The sequence below is a fragment of the Diplotaxodon limnothrissa genome, linkage group LG9, assembly GCF_057381915.1.
Source record: "Diplotaxodon limnothrissa isolate DT_005_m linkage group LG9, D_limnothrissa_male_GT1.1, whole genome shotgun sequence".
In the NCBI taxonomy this organism is placed as follows: domain Eukaryota; kingdom Metazoa; phylum Chordata; class Actinopteri; order Cichliformes; family Cichlidae; genus Diplotaxodon; species Diplotaxodon limnothrissa.
The window spans coordinates 2,166,316-2,185,506 of NC_140604.1; positions in this window are offsets into that span (position 1 = coordinate 2,166,316).

A 19,191-nucleotide genomic window follows, 5' to 3' on the forward strand; every position below is an offset into this window, starting at 1 on the left:
TTTTTGGCCCATTTTGAGCCGATTTTTCAGTCGTGCGACCGTTTTTGTCAGGGCAAGTCACAAGTCCATGACTGGGCAGTCATGGACTTGTGATATTATATGTATTTTTAGTGTTGCTGCTAGAGATGGACCGATCCGATATTACGTATCGGTATCGGTCCGATACTGACCTAAATTACTGGATCGGATATCGGAGAAAAATAAAAAATGTAATCCGATCCATTAAATATCACGAAAGCAGCTCACAAAACTTGCGACACGCCGTAACTCACCTCAGAACGTTAGCACGTTGGAGCAGTATGCATCACGTGATAGAGCGGCTGTGGCATGCCGGACCGGTCGGTGGTCTGGATAGCATTTGGAGCTTCGCTAGCAACCCGGCATTTCATCTCCGACAAAGTTATCCCGAGAGAAGTAAAGCAAGTGTGTAAGTCCATCTCTGAATGTTTGTAAAGCATTCCTGCGTTAAGCTTAACAAACGACTGCCTCTTCTTGCTGCTACTTCAATCATGAAACTGCTTAACGATCAGCTGATCGGCTTTTCTGTCGCGAGTCCGTGTCTCTAGTTTGCTTTTGGCCCACTTTGCACCAGAAAGAGGAAACCAGCGGATAAACAACAGCAGCACGTTTAAGCTTGATAAGCTGTTGTTAGAATTTATTTAATATAACTTTCTACTCCAGGATCTTTTTCTAAGTAGCTGACGCTGGTAACTGTGCAGGGGCGGATCTAGCAAAGTTTAGCCAGGGGGGCCGATAGGGCATTAACAGGGAAAAGGGGGCACAAAGACATACTTTTCTTTCTTATTCTCATTTAAAATGTCTAGCTTTTAATAAATAATTATCTGACACCCAAAGTTTTAATTTGATGCAAAATGAATAGAAGTCCATTACTGTATATAGTGACTATTAAGTCTAATATATATATACTGTATATACCCTAGTAAGCTATAGTACTTTTTCCTTTGGGAAGGTACCATCTGTGCAGTCTGCAATTTTGTTGAAGAAAGATGTTGAATCTATTTAATATTTCTTGAAAAATAATTGATTTCTGTGCATTTTTTTTCACACTGCATCAAATTAAGGTTGATTACGTCGATTAAGCATCATGAGGTGGAGCGTGAGGGGTGGTTCCCTATTTTTTATTTATTTATTTTTGTTGTTGTTGGGAGTTGGAACCCTATTAGTTAGGTTGCTTAATATTTATGCTAAGTACTCTTTAAAATACCAGAATAGGGAGGATGGTGTAGGTTTAAGTTTATTAGATTGATCAGTATTGCTGAACTATGAAATATTTTTTTTTGCATACAGGTATAACAGAATAGCTTTAGTGTAGTTGTTGTTTTAAACTTGAGTATGAACTTATACAAAATGCAGCAAGATATTTAAAAAACAGCTTTGTTGATTAAAAAACACTATATCGGATTCATATCGGTATCGGCAGATATCCAAATTTATGATATCGGTATCGGTATCGGACATAAAAAAGTGGTATCGTGCCATCTCTAGTTGCTGCCCCTCTTCTCCATGTTTGTAGATATGAGTGTGTGTGTGGGTGTGTATATGGGTGCAGGTGTGTCTGAACACTTGTTTACAGGCGCCTTCAGACCTGGTGGGTGTGGCCCTGCTAGGGGACTGGCCACACCCGAAGCCACACACCTGCTGCTGATCAGGGCTCGTCGGGGGAGCTACTTAGGAGAGTCTTGGAGCTCCCACCGATGTGGGATCATTGAGTTGGACTCCCAAGTCAATGTTAGTCCAGGAAGGACTTATCGTGTTTGCCCGCAGGGGTCAGTGTCTAACGGCTGCTTCCATTATTTTCTCTGCAGGAGGAGCGAGGAGAGGAAGGACAGCACGCACAGGGTGTGCACAGTCATAACAGTGGGGAGCACGAACACGGACGCCACTGGAAGACACACACGGGAGTCTTGGGGAGCACGGGGATTAATTGTGCATCAGTATTTACCACACTGTAAATAAACGCACTGTCTACACACAGAGCTCCGCGCTTGGGTCCTCATTCCCTACATCTCCACGGTGTGCCAGCCGTGACAGTTTTCGTGATCGGCCCGAGTTTTGCCTTCATCGTCTGTCGTGCATCGTCTAGTATACATGGGGTAACAAGAAGCGATTAAGACCTCACGACCATATGTATAATATAATAGTGTATCAGATGTGGGTGTGAGCGTTTGCTCGTTGTCTCGGTGCCCTGTCCTGAGTTATATTAGCTATCTGCTTAAATTCAATATAGCAGAAACTGTAAAAAAAAAAGAAAAAAAGAAAAAAAAAGAGGTGATGTATTTTCTCCAACATTCTCTCCATCTCCCACTCTTTCCCTCACTCATGAAGAAGACCCCAAGATACTTAAGTTCCTCTGCTTGGGGCAGTGACTCATCCCTGACTTGGAGTAGGCATGGTGGTAAGCATCGGCAGATCTGAAGAGCCGTCCTTGGATCTGTTACATTTATAATTTCAGCATTCCTCATCTAGCCCCCACGCCTCCTGTTATTTTGGTACTTCATTGGACATGTCATATACAGTTTCGATCAAAACAACTTCTTTACCTCTGCCCTTACTTTATGTGTGTGTGTTGCTGGTAGAGTGATTACGTGTGCTACCCTCTGCCTAGTTCCGCTTTTCCGTCTGCATCTTGTTCTTAATAAACTGCCTCTGCAGCTCTGCACAAGATTTCCTGTTCTGCACAGTTCCAGTCTGGCTGAGCAGTTTGTTTGCGCGTCAAAGCTGGCCTTCCTTTATACAGGCCTTTATTATTAAAATACATAAAACAAAATACACAGAAAATAAGCACTAGAAAATATATTTTTCCTTAACAATACCCTTTTCCAGCTGAGGATCATGACCTCAGATTTAGCTGTGATTATTCTCATTCACGCCACTTCACACGCAGCTGCAAACCTCGGCAGTGCAAGCTACAGGGCACCTGATCAAACCACCACAACAATATTATCCACAAAAGGCTAAGATGACATTCTGAGGCCACCAAAGTAATTCAATCCAATTCAACTCAATTTTATTTATATAGCGCCAAAACACACAAAACCTAACTGAAACTAACATAATGAACTCCAATTCCCCCCCCCATGGTCCCGAGTTATGGAATGAGCCAATTTGCAGTCTTCCATCAAAGCTCGCTCCGCCCCTTTTCCACCTCTTGGCTCCTCAATCAAGGGACTGGAGCAGCTGCAACAAAGGTAACAAAGATTAAATCATACATAACAGTGTAAACTAAAATGTGCCCACTTATTTTAGAATGCCGTGTTATGTGGATGTGTGAATTAACTCTAAACCAAAACCAGTTATTTATTGTCCTGTAAATTAATTCCTATATTTAAAGAAAGACAAATGTGAATGTGAATGCGATGTTATGTATAAGCCTGTAAGTGCAGCCATCACACATACCAATGGGCCAAACACCCCATGCACCTTGAATAGTTCCCACAAAAAAGTCAAGTGCCTTCCCTAAGCCCACCAAAGAGATGTGGACTTGTTGGGTAAACTCTCACTCACCCTCGACTATTCGTCAGTTCAATTCAATTGAATTTAGTTTTATGCATAAAGCACCAAATTACCAGAACAGTTGCCTCAAGGCACTTTATATTGTAAAGTAAAGACCCTGTGATAAAAATCCCAATAATGGTAAATGGTAAATGGCCTGTATTTATATAGCGCTTTACTAGTCCCTAAGGACCCCAAAGCGCTTTACATATCCAGTCATCCACCCATTCACACACACATTCACACACACTGGTGATGGCAAGCTACATTGTAGCCACAGCCACCCTGGGGCGCACTGACAGAGGCGAGGCTGCCGGACACTGGCGCCTACACACCACAGGCCTTTAAGCTAGCATTAGATAAACTGTTACTTAAAAAGCCATCACTTGACCCAGCTGTCTTAACTAATCATAAGCAAATCTTCAACCTTCCTTTCATCATTGAAAGAGTGGTTTTAAAACAGCTACCTTATCATCTGTAGACGAATGGCTTATTTTAGGAGATTCAGTCAGGTTTCAGGACTCATTACATCACAGAAACAGCTTTAGTGAAGGTTACAAATGATCTTCTGACAGTGGAGTCACGTAAATGGGGAGTCCGCTCCACAAACAAAGGTTAATGATGGAATTCCACAGGGATCCATGCTAGGACCAATATTGTTTATATTATACATGCTTTGCTTCGCGAATTTTATTTAAAGGTATAGCATAGATTGGCATTGCTATGCAGATGATACTCAGCTCTACAGGGAGTGCAGAATTATTAGGCAAATGAGTATTTTGTCCACATCATCCTCTTCATGCATGTTGTCTTACTCCAAGCTGTATAGGCTCGGAAGCCTACTACCAATTAAGCATATTAGGTGATGTGCATCTCTGTAATGAGAAGGGGTGTGGTCTAATGACATCAACACCCTATATCAGATGTGCATAATTATTAGGCAACGTCCTTTCCTTTGGCAAAATGGGTCAAAAGAAGGACTTGACAGGCTCAGAAAAGTCAAAAATAGTGAGATATCTTGCAGAGGGATGCAGCAGTCTCAAAATTGCAAAGCTTCTGAAGCGTGATCATCGAACAATCAAGCGTTTCATTCAAAATAGTCAACAGGGTCGCAAGAAGCGTGTGGAAAAACCAAGGCGCAAAATAACTGCCCATGAACTGAGAAAAGTCAAGCGTGCAGCTGCCAAGATGCCACTTGCCACCAGTTTGGCCATATTTCAGAGCTGCAACATCACTGGAGTGCCCAAAAGCACAAGGTGTGCAATACTCAGAGACATGGCCAAGGTAAGAAAGGCTGAAAGACGACCACCACTGAACAAGACACACAAGCTGAAACATCAAGACTGGGCCAAGAAATATCTCAAGACTGGTTTTTCTAAGGTTTTATGGACCGATGAAATGAGAGTGAGTCTTGATGGGCCAGATGGATGGGCCCGTGGCTGGATTGGTAAAGGCAGAGAGCTCCAGTCCGACTCAGATGCCAGCAAGGTGGAGGTGGAGTACTGGTTTGGGCTGGTATCATCAAAGATGAGCTTGTGGGGCCTTTTCGGGTTGAGGATGGAGTCAAGCTCAACTCCCAGTCCTACTGCCAGTTTCTGGAAGACACCTTCTTCAAGCAGTGGTACAGGAAGAAGTCTGCATCCTTCAAGAAAAACATGATTTTCATGCAGGACAATGCTCCATCACACGCGTCCAAGTACTCCACAGCGTGGCTGGCAAGAAAGGGTATAAAAGAAGAAAAACTAATGACATGGCCACCTTGTTCACCTGATCTGAACCCCATTGAGAACCTGTGGTCCATCATCAAATGTGAGATTTACAAGGAGGGAAAACAGTACACCTCTCTGAACAGTGTCTGGGAGGCTGTGGTTGCTGCTGCACGCAATGTTGATGGTGAACAGATCAAAACAATATAGGTGGCTATATTGGTCGCTGATTTGTTTTTGTTTTGTTTTTGAATGTCAGAAATGTATATTTGTGAATGTGGAGATGTTATATTGGTTTCACTGGTAAAAATAAATAATTGAAATGGGTATATATTTGTTTTTTGTTAAGTTGCCTAATAATTATGCACAGTAATGGTCACCTGCACACACAGATATCCCCCTAAAATAGCTAAAACTAAAAACAAACTAAAAACTACTTCCAAAAACATTCAGCTTTGATATTAATGAGTTTTTTGGGTTCATTGAGAACATGGTTGTTGTTCAATAATAAAATTATCCCTCAAAAATACAACTTGCCTAATAATTCTGCACTCCCTGTATCTGTCCTCTATCTATTCCTACATCTGATAAAATGTAGGAATATCTTAAAGACTTAAAGACCTGGATGTCTTCTAATTTCCTGCTTCTAAATCCAGGTAACACTAAGATTATTGTATTTGGCCCATGAGGACTTGGAAACTATCCACACTGCTAATACTATTGAATTGTTTGATGACCATCTTATTACAGAGTTTCAATGGCCCATCCAAAAATCTATCGATTTGCATCAAAAAGAAGATGTGAAACATATGACCCAAAAATAAAGATGAACTGAAGGCCACTATCAAAGCCTATTAGGGAGTTCATAAATGAATATTTGTTTTTCAGAAGTTGGAAATATTTGGACATATTTAAATAGATTCGGATAGTGGTTTTTATTTCCCTGAGCTACAATTTTCCATTTTTGAGATGCACTATAAGTGTGTGGGTGCCACATGTCTATGTACATGTTTAATTGATAACCTGATCCCTGAGGTAAGCACTCATAAGATGAATATTCGCTATTAGGGTATTCTCATTAGTGTGTGACCTTCAAGTGAGCTCTCTCTGTATTGATTGCCTCAGCCACGGTTGACACTGGCCTTTCAATGAAGATTGCTCCCCATCACTGCAACAACAACACCACCACCACAGACGTTCGGTTGGAACATTATCGTTTAAAGAGCAGAGCCAGGACAATAATCTGTTCTTGTAGAGGCCAGGTGATGATCAATCAGAATGAGTGGATAGGATGCTGAGAAAAGAGCAGCACCCTAAAGTCAAAAGATATAAGAAATATTACATTAACTAACTGTATCACGTGTATCAAAAAAACAAAGAACAAAAACAAAAGACAAAGTTTGGGAAAGATTTAACTGGAAAATGTTGCCAAATACACTGGAAAAAGGAGATTGATATTAAATTCACAAGTCGTTTTGAAAGAGGAACGGCCATATAAGAGGAAAAAGCAGAAGAAACTCGTTCCATAGCTTAAAGTGGACATGAAGTACTACATGTATAGAGACTAATTTAGACTTTGGAGCCCTGGTCTCAAAAAACGTTGTAAATTTAACACTGACTGTGAAGCTGGATTTAAGAAATAAGTATTTGAAGTTTTTACAAAATGTTTAGTGCCACGGAAAAGAGGGATCCAGGCGCGGTTCTCCTCAAAAGCAAAACAGTGCGTTTATTTACAGTGAAACAAAACAGGTGAGTCCAACAATTCACTCCAAAAGTGCAATTTTCAAACAGTGCTCGTCCTTTGCTCCCCGTGTTCTCCGTGCTGAGGCTCCGTGAGTGCATGTGCTCCCCAACTTGCTTCTCCATCCGACACTCCTGGAGGAAGAAAGAAATCCACAATTAGCAACTCGCTAGCCGAATACCAAAAGCACACTTCTCGAACACACTCTACCAGTTAGGAGTAATAATCCCATGTCGACTGTTGCCGCGAGCCCAGCCCACCACAATCACTTAAGGTGGGCATGAGACACTACAAGTATAAAGGCTAATTTACTCTATGGAGCCCTACTCTAAAAAGGCACGATCAATTTAACACTGTCTATAAAGCTGGTTGAATTTTTTCAGTAATGTAAAAATACATACTCTGTGTGTAATTTCCATTTTTATTCAACTGTCTCTAGACTCAGTACTTTTTTTCTTCTAAGGAAATATTCTCTGAAATCGTAAAAACTATTCAAGACATACTGTATAAAACAGTGAGGGGAAAAAAAGTATGTACACATGAAACATTCAATGCATCATGGGAGTGTAGGCCTATTGCAGTGTCACTAAGGGCGGATTCAGGGTCGTCTGGTGCAGCCCTAACTATATGCTTTAGCAAAAAGGAAAGTTTGAAGCCTAATCTTGAAAGTAGAGATAGTGTCTGTCTCCTGAATCCAAACTGGAAGCTGGTTCCACAGAAGAGGGGCCTGAAAACTGAAGGCTCTGCCTCCCATTCTACTTTTAAATACTCTAGGAACAACAAGTAGGCCTGCAGAGCGAGAGCGAAGTGCTCTAATAGGGTGATATGGTACTACAAGGTCATTAAGATAAGATGGGGCCTGATTATTTTAGACCTTGTATGTGAGGAGCAGGATTTTGAATTCTGGATTTAACAGGAAGCCAAAACAGGAGAAATCTGCTCTCTCTTTCTAGTCCCTGTCAGGACTCTTGCTGCAGCATTTTGGATTAGCTGAAGGCTTTCAGGGAGTTTTTAGGACTTCCTGATAATAAACAGAGAGTTAGAGGTCATGCAGTTCTTTAAACCTTTAAGATATTCCTGCAGTAACTAATTAACTAATTGAGCTAATTTTAGCAAACTCTGGTGTTTGCCAAAGGCATGTGCCTTTTACTGATGAGTGACTTCCCTCTGGCACCTCTATCACAGAGGCTTTATTGGTGGAATGATGCAGGAGTGGTAGTCTTTCTGAAAGGTCGTAGTCTTTCCAGCATTGCACTCTCTCCACAGAGCAGTGTTGGAGCTCTGTCAGAGATCTCCGGGTTTTTGGATGCTCACTGAGTAGTCTAGACTAGATTAAGGCCCTTCTACCCTGATTTAAGGCCATGTGTCTTGTCTAGACTAGTCAGAGAGCTAAAGCCTTCAATACTTATAGTTTTTTTCATTTATGGAAGATGGAGGCCACTGTCATGTCAGGTGGCAGAGCAGGTCACCTGCCAATCCCCTGTCTGCTCTAGTCTGCATGCCAAGTATCCTTGGGCAAGATAGTAAACCCATGTTTCTCTCTGATGCATCCATCTGAGTATGAATGTGTGTGAATATTAGATAGAAAGCACTTATGTAGAAAGAGCATAGTTGAAAGAGGGAAGTGTAAAGGGCTTTAAGTGCTCAGATAGAGTAGAAAAACACTATATAAGAACACCATAACCAAGTGGCCGGCACAGTATACAGGTATATCTGTGCAGAGTATGGCCTGGAAGTCCTGAGGTCAAAATGGGATCTACTCCCTAGGGTGGTCGAGAATGACTGAGCTAAGATCCTGTGGAAGAAGAAACGCGAAGGTGAAGACAACAGTGGTTTCAGTGGTAATCAGAGCACTCAGTGCAGTTACCCCCAAGTTAGGCAAGTGGTTCCAGCAGATTCCAGGAACAACATCTGAGATCCCTGTCCAGTAGGCCACAGTCCTAGGGGTGAGAGGGGGATTTTTTTTAATTTATATATTTGTTTTTGTTTGTTTGTTTGTTTGTTTTTGGCTGGTGCTGAAAAATTAATCCATGGAAAAATTAAACATAAATTCTGGCTTAAGCTGCCATATGTCCATAGTTGGTTTCAGCAGATTATTGGTGTTTTAATCGTTTTTCTTTTCGTGTGTGGACATCAGCTCTGTTAGTTACAAACAGAAATTTCGGCTAAAAACTGCAACTGATTTTACAGGCAGTCAAAAAAAAAATACTGTGAGGGCATTTTCAATGCTCTGTAATTCATCTTCAGTTAAAACTGTGTTTAATCCACCATTATTGAATGGTTATTGAAGTGCACGCTTTTTCAGTTTGGTGTTGCTGCCTTTACAGATGTGGAGAGAGACACAAGACATGCTGCTGTTTGTACATATTTAATAATCAGCTCTAGACAACAGTTGAAGGAGAGTCTAGTCTGTTGCTCTTACAGTTTAATACTCATCCAACTTAAAGATTACATTTTCAGCTAAACAGTCATCTTAACATTAGAACAGCCAAAGTCAGTTTGTTGTATTAGATTGTTTTATTAAAGCATAAAAATGTACAAACATTAAAAAACTATTCTCACCTCTTATCTCCCAGGGGTCTCTTAGCTTCTGTATTAAAGTTTCCAGACACTAATAGGCTTAGAAGCCAATAGCTGTGGATTAAGGCATAAAGGGAGGTGAGCCACCTCACTGTGTTCTCTTCTTGTTTCCCTTTTAGATGAAAAGAGGCACAGACTTAATCTGTCGCTTCGTAGGAAGGAGACATGGCTGGCTGTTCATTTGAAGAGGGTGACATGCAGTGATCTAGTTTTTCTTTCCAGGTCTGTCTAATTACTGGCTTGATCACTGGCCTGACCTTTCACATTCACGCTGGATGGAAGAAAGTGCCAACACCTTGATGGAGCTGGATAATAAGAACAGGAGGATCAGAAGGGTGGCAGAGACACACAGCATGAGGAAAAAAGACAGAAAAAGGGCAGGTCTGCAAAACAATTTGGTAATTGTACCTTTTTATCCCTCAGCAAAGTAATGAAATGACCCATATCTCCAACCTTCCTTTCTTTCTGTTGTTCTTCAATGTCCTTCAATAAATTTTTATCCCCTGATGGGCCTACAGCTTTATTTTATACTTTATTGGAGCGTTACAAAAATTGCCTAGAAATATTATTGTCACCATCAGTTTCATGCTGATTATCGATATCAGAGTTCTCTGGAAAGGTGAAATTTGCAGGTTCTGATTTTAGAATTATGCAGAGCAACTTTCTGAAACAACCTGCAGTTAAAAAGTGCCTTGGAGTTAATGTTATGCATAAATGCATGGTTAGTTAGATTCATAATTCACAGTGCAGCCCTAAAATGAAATGAATGATAGTCAGCCCTAACCTGATCGTTATTCATTGCATCAATCACAAGGTAGAACATGTAGTTCATGATGCTGTTGAATCTGTTAGAGACCATTCTTGCAGGGAGCACCTTGTAGTTTCCGTTTTATGGTGAAATTAATTTTTTTCCACTTCTGGATTATGGCCGCACTAGTGCTCACTGGAACCTTCAGTAGTTGAGGAATTTTTCTAACCCTACCCATCATGAGATGTTTCTTGCATGACACCTTGTGTGACACATCACTTTATAGGCAGTCAGCTAGGACTGAACCAGGTAATAGTAATTTGCACCGAGGGATTGGATTACTTCCTAATTACATGACGTGGGCAGTCTGCAAAGGTTCAAAAATGCACTCCAGTGTGACAGATTAGTTTCAGTTTTAAAATACCTTTATTAATAGTAATTTAACAAAGAGAAGTTAATAATGTGGTAATTACTAAGTTATTACCATGAAATTGCCAAAATAATAACCACTTAATATCCAAGTAATATCATGGTGGCAAAAGTGGTTGTTGGGGAATATTACCCTGATATTTATAAAATAGGATAATAAGATCCCCAAAACGGGGGGTAATAATATGAAAATACAGCTTGTAATAGAAAGAAAGAAAATTTATAGAAAGAAAAAAGAATGTAATAATCTGGTAATTAAGTGTGCCTATGCCAAAAGGCACACTTATTACTATTGCTCGGATTTATTATTAAGTGTGCCTATGCCAAAAGGCACACTTATTACTATTGCTCGGATTTATTATTCTTATTAAGTGTGCCTATGCCAAAAGGCACACTTATTACTATTGCTCGGATTTATTATTATTATTAAGTGTGCCTATGCCAAAAGGCACACTTATTACTATTGCTCGGATTTATTGTGTGGATGCTTTAAGCATCCACACTATTGAGTTCCTGTTTCTCTTTATTCTTTATACTTTATTATTATTGTGTGGATGCTTTAAGCATCCACACTATTGAGTTCCTGTTTCTCTTTATTGTGTGGATGCCTTAATAGGCATCCACACTATTGAGTTCCTGTTTCTCTTTATTCTTTATTATTCCGGGTGTTTCCGTACACTTTTCGCCGTGGATCTACTTCCACAATTTTTGTGCTATTTTCACCGTTCAAACTCTAAACTGTTCTGCTCTTTCTGCTTATGCCGGCTATGACTTTTGGTGTTTATTACTATTATACTTTTTAAAATATTACACTTTTTTCCTTTAATTTGTCCCATTGAAATGAATGGGAAACTTCCACAATTCTGCTAAAACCTTCTTGTCTTTGAAACTTAACTACTGCCTCATACTTTCACCTAGAAACTCCATTCAAACTTTAAAACGTTCTCAAATGATTGGGCTATTCCTGTGTGATTCAGCTTTTTCAGATCTTCTACCGTTTTCATCTTATCTCTCTTTAAGTCTTCAGTTGCAAAATTGTGATTTTTCAGAAAATACATGCGTTGCTATGGTTGCTATGCAATTAACTCAGAGGGGACAGTGAAACTGTTTGAATTTTCTCTTCATGTCCAAACAACTTCTTGCTACTCGCTCAATTTCCACTCAAGCCGCACAAATTATACATCAAAACGTAGGTATTTTTGCTGGCTTTCAGAAAATGTCCCTATCATTGTTGTGGGACTCATAGATATTTTGCAAATCTCCTCAGAGTAACACAAAGTGTGAAAACTCTCCATATAAACTCAATGGAGAGTTTGTTCAAAATCACCGCTGGATTTCTGTAATGAGAGGCATTTTCAAATTGTCATATCTCCTTAACGAAGCGAAGTTAAGACATGAGGCTTGTCCCCGTATATCTTCAGACACTCCTGATGCTCACAATTCAAGAATTATTTTCTCACCTATTACCGTTCTGAGATGAGTTAGACTTGTTTGAGGGTAGGAAATTTGTCCCTCGCTCAGATTTCATCAGATTTCAAATTCTGGAAATGAGTCACTTTTTTCTCTCATCATATCTTTTTGATGGATTTCCACAGAGCCCTGAAAATTTCCATGACTGTTCACCAAAGCCTGCTGTTTCTTACGGTGAAAGAATGATTTTGATGCTCCATATAGATTTAGAGTTACCAAAGGTTGTTTGAGAGCAAGTCAATGCAGTTTTTGCTTCGCCTCTACTCAGTTATAGTGTATTACAAGTCATATATCTTTAATAATTTATATTTTATCTCTGAATTATGAAGACCTGAAGATTCCCCCATCTCTTCTGAACAAAACGATGTCTGAATGACCATTCTAGCCTCTACGGTTAGGAAATTATGGCCATTTGTTCGAGGGGAATCCTGAATGTCAGAAATACACTGAAGAAAACTCACACCTCTCTCTGTGTCTGTGTGTGTAAGGGCTGACTACAGCAGGTGCAGCTAATTTAACTGACCTACATATACCAAGCCCAGACTCTCCACAGCTCCTGTTCCCTTTACTCTCTGTGTATGTGTGTCTGTGTATCAATATTTCTCCTATGTTTAAGTATTACTCCTCAATCATAGTATTTCTGCTAAAGCAAAGTACTTCTACTACATCTAAGTACTTTTGCCAAATCATAGTATTTCTGCTAAATCATAGTATTTTTGCAAAAATCATGGTATTTGCGCAAAATCATGGTTTTGGGGCCAAATATTTCTGTTATTTTATAATGTATGTGCTGAATATATTATATGTGCCAAATCATAGTATTTATCCCAAATTATAGTATTTATGCCAAATTACAGTATTTCTGCTAAAACGCAGAAATAGTACCTTTTAGCAGGAATTTCTACCAAAAGATAGTACTTCTGCTAAACCAGAGTATTCCTGCCAAATCATAGTATTTGTACTGAAACATGGTACTTCTGCCCAATCATAGTATTTGTACTAAATGATAGTACTTCTGCCAAATCATAGTATTTGTGCCAAAGCACCGTATTTGTATGGAGTCATAGTATTTCTTTTAAGTCATAGTATGTATTTCAATCAAATCTCAGTAGTTGTTGTTAAAACGCAGTATTATTGCCAAATCATAGTATTTGTACCCAATCATAGTATTTCTGCTAAATCATAGCATTTGTGCCAAATCATGGTATTTGTGCAAAAACATAGTATGTCTGCAAAACCATAGTATATCTCTTATGTTATAGTATTACTACTAAGGCATAGTATTTCTGCCAAATCATAGTATTTGTTGCACATCATAGTATTGGAACCAAAACATAGTATTTGTCCCAAAGTATCGTATTTGTATGGAGTAATAGTATTTCTTCTAAATCATAGTATTTCAATCAAATCTCAGTAGTTGTGTTAAAATGCAGTATTATTGCCAAATCATAGTATTTGTACCCAATCATAGTATTTTTGCCAAATTGTGGTATTTGTGCCCAAATAATAATTCTGTTATGTTATAGTATTACTACTAAGTTGTAGAATATCTGTTATGTTATAGTGTATCTGCGGAATATAGTATGTGTGCCAAATCATAGTATTTATACCAAATCACAGTATTTGTGCTAAAACATAGTATTTCTGCCATATTGTGGTATTTGTGCAAGAACATTGAACTGTTATGTTATAGTATTACTACTAAGTCATAGTATTTCTGCCAAATCATAGTATTTGTGTGAATTTGTATACTGTAATATCACTGTATTATGTAGTGGCTAAGTAGGGGCTGTTTACTAAGTGCATCAGTGTAAATAGGTCATCTCTTGTGTTGGAGTGCCCTCTTGTGGCGCCTTTTGGGTAGTGCCTTAGTAAACGGGAACCCTGTAAAAAGTGGCATCAGACTGATTTGTAGTGGAGGAATTTGTTGCCAGTTTTCTTAATCTTTAATCTGTATGCATGTTGTAATGCATACCCTGTTCTTAATCATAGAAACCACACCATATCACCTCTCCACATCCTCCTACTGTATGCCATACCTCCCTGTACCATCCATCTGACCGCAATAAACTCCACCTGTGGTAATCTAATCCCTGGATGTCAGCCTCTCCTTCTGACCGAGGATAGTTATAGTATTTGAGCCAAATCATAGTATTTGTGCTAAAACATAGTATTTCTTCCAAATCATAGTATTTGTGCCAAAGTATAGTATTTCTTCCAAATCATAGTATAACTGCACAATAAAGGTTCTTGAGCCACATCAGTGTTTGTGCCAAATCTTAGTATTTCTTCTAAATCCTAGTAATTCTGCTCAATGATAGAATTTCTGCTATGCTGTAGTACTTTTTTCCTAGATTGTAGTACTTCTGCTAAGTCAAAGTATTTCATGTAAATCATAGTATTTCTACCAAGTCCCAGTGTTTCTGCTTAATCATAAATAATGTTTTAGTACAAATTGTATGATTTGGCAGAACTTTCTGTGTTCCAGCACAAATGCTATGATTTGGCACGAAAAAAATATTATTTAGTATAAATACTAAGTTTTAGCAGAAATACTATGTTTAAACTTTAAAAAATTCTGCTATTTCTGCTGATGTGTGTTATGACTTTTGACCATTGAAATGAATGGAACACATTATCAATGTGGTCACTGATTTTGCATGATGGGCTGAGCTGTGTTTTAGCTCAGTGAGATAAGCATCCGTTCTCAGACTGGGAGGCCTGGGTTCAAATCCAGCTTATGGCAACATTTCTTTCAATTAACAGTTTAACTCTTTTCAACACAAATTTCATCATTTTCACCCCTTTTCAGCAAAATTTTCAGTTTTTTTAACCCCTTTTCAGCACAAATCCAAACTTTTTCAGCTCTTTTTCAGCAAAAACCTCTTTTCAGCAGAATTCTGCCCATTCAACTCTTTTCAGCAAAATTTTCAGTTGTTTCTGCTGTTTTCAGAAAAAAACTCTTTTCAGCAGAATTCTGCTCATTCACCTCTTTTCAGCAGGAATTCTGTTGATTGAACTCTTTTCAGCAGAATTTTCACCTCTTCTTTTGCCCAAATTCTGCTTATTCACCTCTTCTGAAAAATTTTCAGCCTTTCCACCTCTTATCAGCACAATTCTCAGCAGCTTCTGCTCATTTCAGCACAATTGTCAATCTCTCCACCATTTCTTTGTGAGAAAGTGTTTGGCTCAGTGAGCTAAATAGCTGCCCTTTGACCAGAAGGGCCAGGTTCGAATCCTGCTCAGGGCAGCTTGCTTTTTTTTTTTTTTGTTTCAACTTTTTCAGCTTTTTTCAGCAGACATCTTCAGCGTTAAGGCATCCACACTGCATTTTCGCAGGAAATGCAAATTTTTCTAGTTCTTTATTATTCTAGTTGCCAATTTTTGTACTTCTTTGGCACTTAACTAGTCCCACAATTTTCAGCCGATTTTCGCCGTTCAAATTTTAAACTATTCTACTATTTCTGCTAATGCGGGCTATGACTTTTGCTATTTTTTGCTATTATACTTTTTAAAATATTAAGCTTTTTTCCTTTAATTTGTCCCATTGAAATGAATGGAATACTTCCGCAATTCTGCTAAATTTTGCTTGTTTTTGAAACTTAACTACTTCCTCATACTTTCGCCTAGAAAAACCATTCAAACTTTAAAATGTTCACAAATTATTGGGCTATTCATGTATGATTCAGCTTTTTCAAATATTTTACCGTTTTACTTTTATGCCTCTTAAAGTTTTGAGTTGCACAATTGTGATTTTTCACAAAATACATGCCTTGTTATGGTTGCTATGCTCTTGGCTTCCAGTGTGCCACTGAAGCTTTTGCAGTCTTCTCTTCATGTCCGAACAACTTCTTGCTACTTGCTCAATTTTCACTCAATTTCCACAAATTATACATCAAAATGTAGGTATTTTTGCTGGCTTTCAGAAAATGTAACCATCATTGTTGTGGGATTTATAGAATCTTGGCAAACCTCCTCAGACCAACACAAGGTCTCAAAACTCTCCATATAAAGTCAACGGAGAGCTTGTTCAAAATCATCGCTGGATTTCTGTAATGAGAGGCATATTCGAATCGTCATATCTCCTTAACGAAGCGACTTTAAGACATGAGGCTTGTCCCGGTATATCTTCAGACACTCCTGACGCTCACAATTAAAGAATTTCTTTCTCACCTATTACCGTTCTGAAATGAGTTGGACTTGTTTGAGGGTAGGAAATTTGTCCTTCGCTCAGATTTCTTCAGATTTCAAACTGTGGAAATGAACCACTTTTTTCTCTCGTCATAACTTTTTGTTGGATTTCCACAGAGACCTGAAAATTTCCATGATTGTTCACCAAAGCCTGCTGTCTCTTACGGTGAAAGAATGATATCGATACTCCAAATAGATTTCAAGTCACAAAGCGTTGTTTGAGGGCAAGTCAAGGCAGTTTTTGCTTCGCTCTACTCAGTTGTGGTGCATTAGAAGTCAAATATCTTTAATAATTCATATTTTAATGATAAATTGTAAACACTGGAAGATTCCCCCATCTCTTCTGAACAAAACGGTGTAAGAATGACCGCTCTAGCCCCTACGGTTTGGAAATTATGGTCATTTGTTTGAGGGGAGTCCTCACTATGAGAAATAGGCTGCAATAATCCTGTGCCTCTCTGTGCTGCGTGTGTAAAAAGATGCACGTTTTGGCGGGAAAACGTAAACAGGCTCTCTGATTGGTGGATTCAAATTCAGCAGCTCCCAGGCTGACCTAGAAACTTACTTCTCTCTCCCTGTGCATTTTTTTGCTGATTTTTTCATTTAACAAGTATATTTGAGGGACCCTCAGCATGTTCAGCATTTTTTCAGCTGTCCATTTTGCTTTTCCAATTTTTCTGTTTAACTTATTACTATTGTGCTAAATCATACTATTTCTGCTATTTTATAAGATTTGTGCCTAATATAGTATTTCTGCTAAATTACAGTATTTCTGCTTTTTATACTATTTGTGCTAAAACATAGTATTTCTACTAAATGTAGTATTTATGCTTAATCATACTATTTCTGCTTTTTATGGGATTTGTGCCTAATATAGTATTTCTGCTTTTTATAGGATTTTTGCTCAAACATAGTATTTCTACTAAATGTAGTGTTTATGCTTAATCATCCTATTTCTGCTTTTTATAGGATTTGTGCTTAATATAGTATTTCTGCTAAATTATAGTATTTCTGCTTTTTATAGTATTTGTGCTAAAACATAGTATTTCTACTAAATGTAGTATTTATGCTTAATCATAGTATTTCTATATATTTCTGCCAGGTCCCCAGGCAGCCAATCCTCTGTGAGGACTGAGACATTCAAATTTTCAAATCAGGGCCTGCACGGTTTCCCAGCCAATCATATATGTGTCCTGAGGCATTCAAATTTGCATATTGGGGCCTTCATGGCTTCTAAGCCAGCCAATCATATCTGAGGGCTGAGGAATTCAAATCCACAAATCAGGGCCTGCACGGTTTCCCAGCCAATCATATATGTGGCCTCAGGCATTCAAATTTGCATATTGGGGAATTCGTGGCTTCTAAGTCAACAAGTCATCCATGTCGTATATCTCTAAAAATTCACATTTTAATGATAAATTGTTAACACTGGAAGATTCCCCCATCTCTTCTGAACAAAACGGTGTAAGAATGACCGTTCTAGCCCCTACGGTTAGGAAATTATGGTCATTTGTTTGTGGGGAGTCCTCACTATGAGAAATAGGCTGCAATAATCCTGTGCCTCTCTGTGCTGCGTGTGTAAAAAGATGCACATGTTTTGGCGGGAAAACGTAAACAGCCACTCTGATTGGTGGATTTAAATTCGGCAGCTCTCTCCCTCTGTGTCTGTCTGTGTGTGTGTGTGTGTGTGTGTGTTTGTTTCGTTTTAGGAGGACAATTTTCAAGACAAATCAAAGAGCTATGAGGACCCTCTGTTACATGAGGACATTTTGCTGTCCTCATAAAATTGACCTTTTAAAATGGTTTCTGGGCATGTTTTAATACCCAAAAAGTGTTTTTCTCAAAAGTCTTTGTAAACCAAAAACTTGACATATGTTGTATATTTGTGTGTCCGCCACTGCCCCCTGTCGGTTCGAGTTGTCCCTGCATGCCGCACACACAAGCGCGGGAAATTATACACGAGCGCGGGACATTATACACATGGCGCGAAATTGGAAGCTGCGCATGCGCATTTTAACATTACCCATTTAGACCGACTGATTGGGCGCTTCTTATTCATCCATCAATTTTGGCAGAGTTTTGACACGCTTTGGAGAAAAGGTAAGACGGTAATTATAAAACTTTTAAAAGACGGACGTTCTGACAGACACAGTGCTTCAGAGTAGGCACAGCCGTGGTGAGGCGGCAGGTGAGGGAACGACGAGGTACGGTGGAAAGCATACGGCGGAGAGCGCACCGCGGGGACCGGACCACGACGAGCGGAGAGCGCACCGCGGGGACCGGACCACGACGAGCGGACGGCGGAGAGCACACCGCGGGGACCGGACCACGACGAGGTGAGGACGGCAGAGCGGGCCGGAGCACGCGGAACGGTTCACGGAGGTCACAGCAACACGCGGGGCGGGGATTCCCGGACTGTCCCAAGCACCGGGATGGGTTTTTTTTTTACCCTGGCCTAATCTCATCACTTGTTTCAAGGTAAGAAATTACACAAGTGTGTGATGTTTCACTGAGTTTGAAAGAAGGCCTTTTTCACTACAAGATCACTACACTTGTTTAATGTAAAATGGCTGCTACTACTACAACTACTATAAGTACTACTTCTGTAACTAGTAACTACTACCTATTGTACTAATGGTAGGAGTAGTTGTAGTAGATGCAGTTGTACTAGCAGTAGTACTCACACCTGTCTTTTTTGTGGTAGTTGGAGCTGTTTTCCTCCTGTTCTGAGATGATTATTTAAGATATTAAAAGATGATCTTTGCCCAAATACCAAGGAAACATTGGAAGGCAAATACAAATAAACTTTTTTA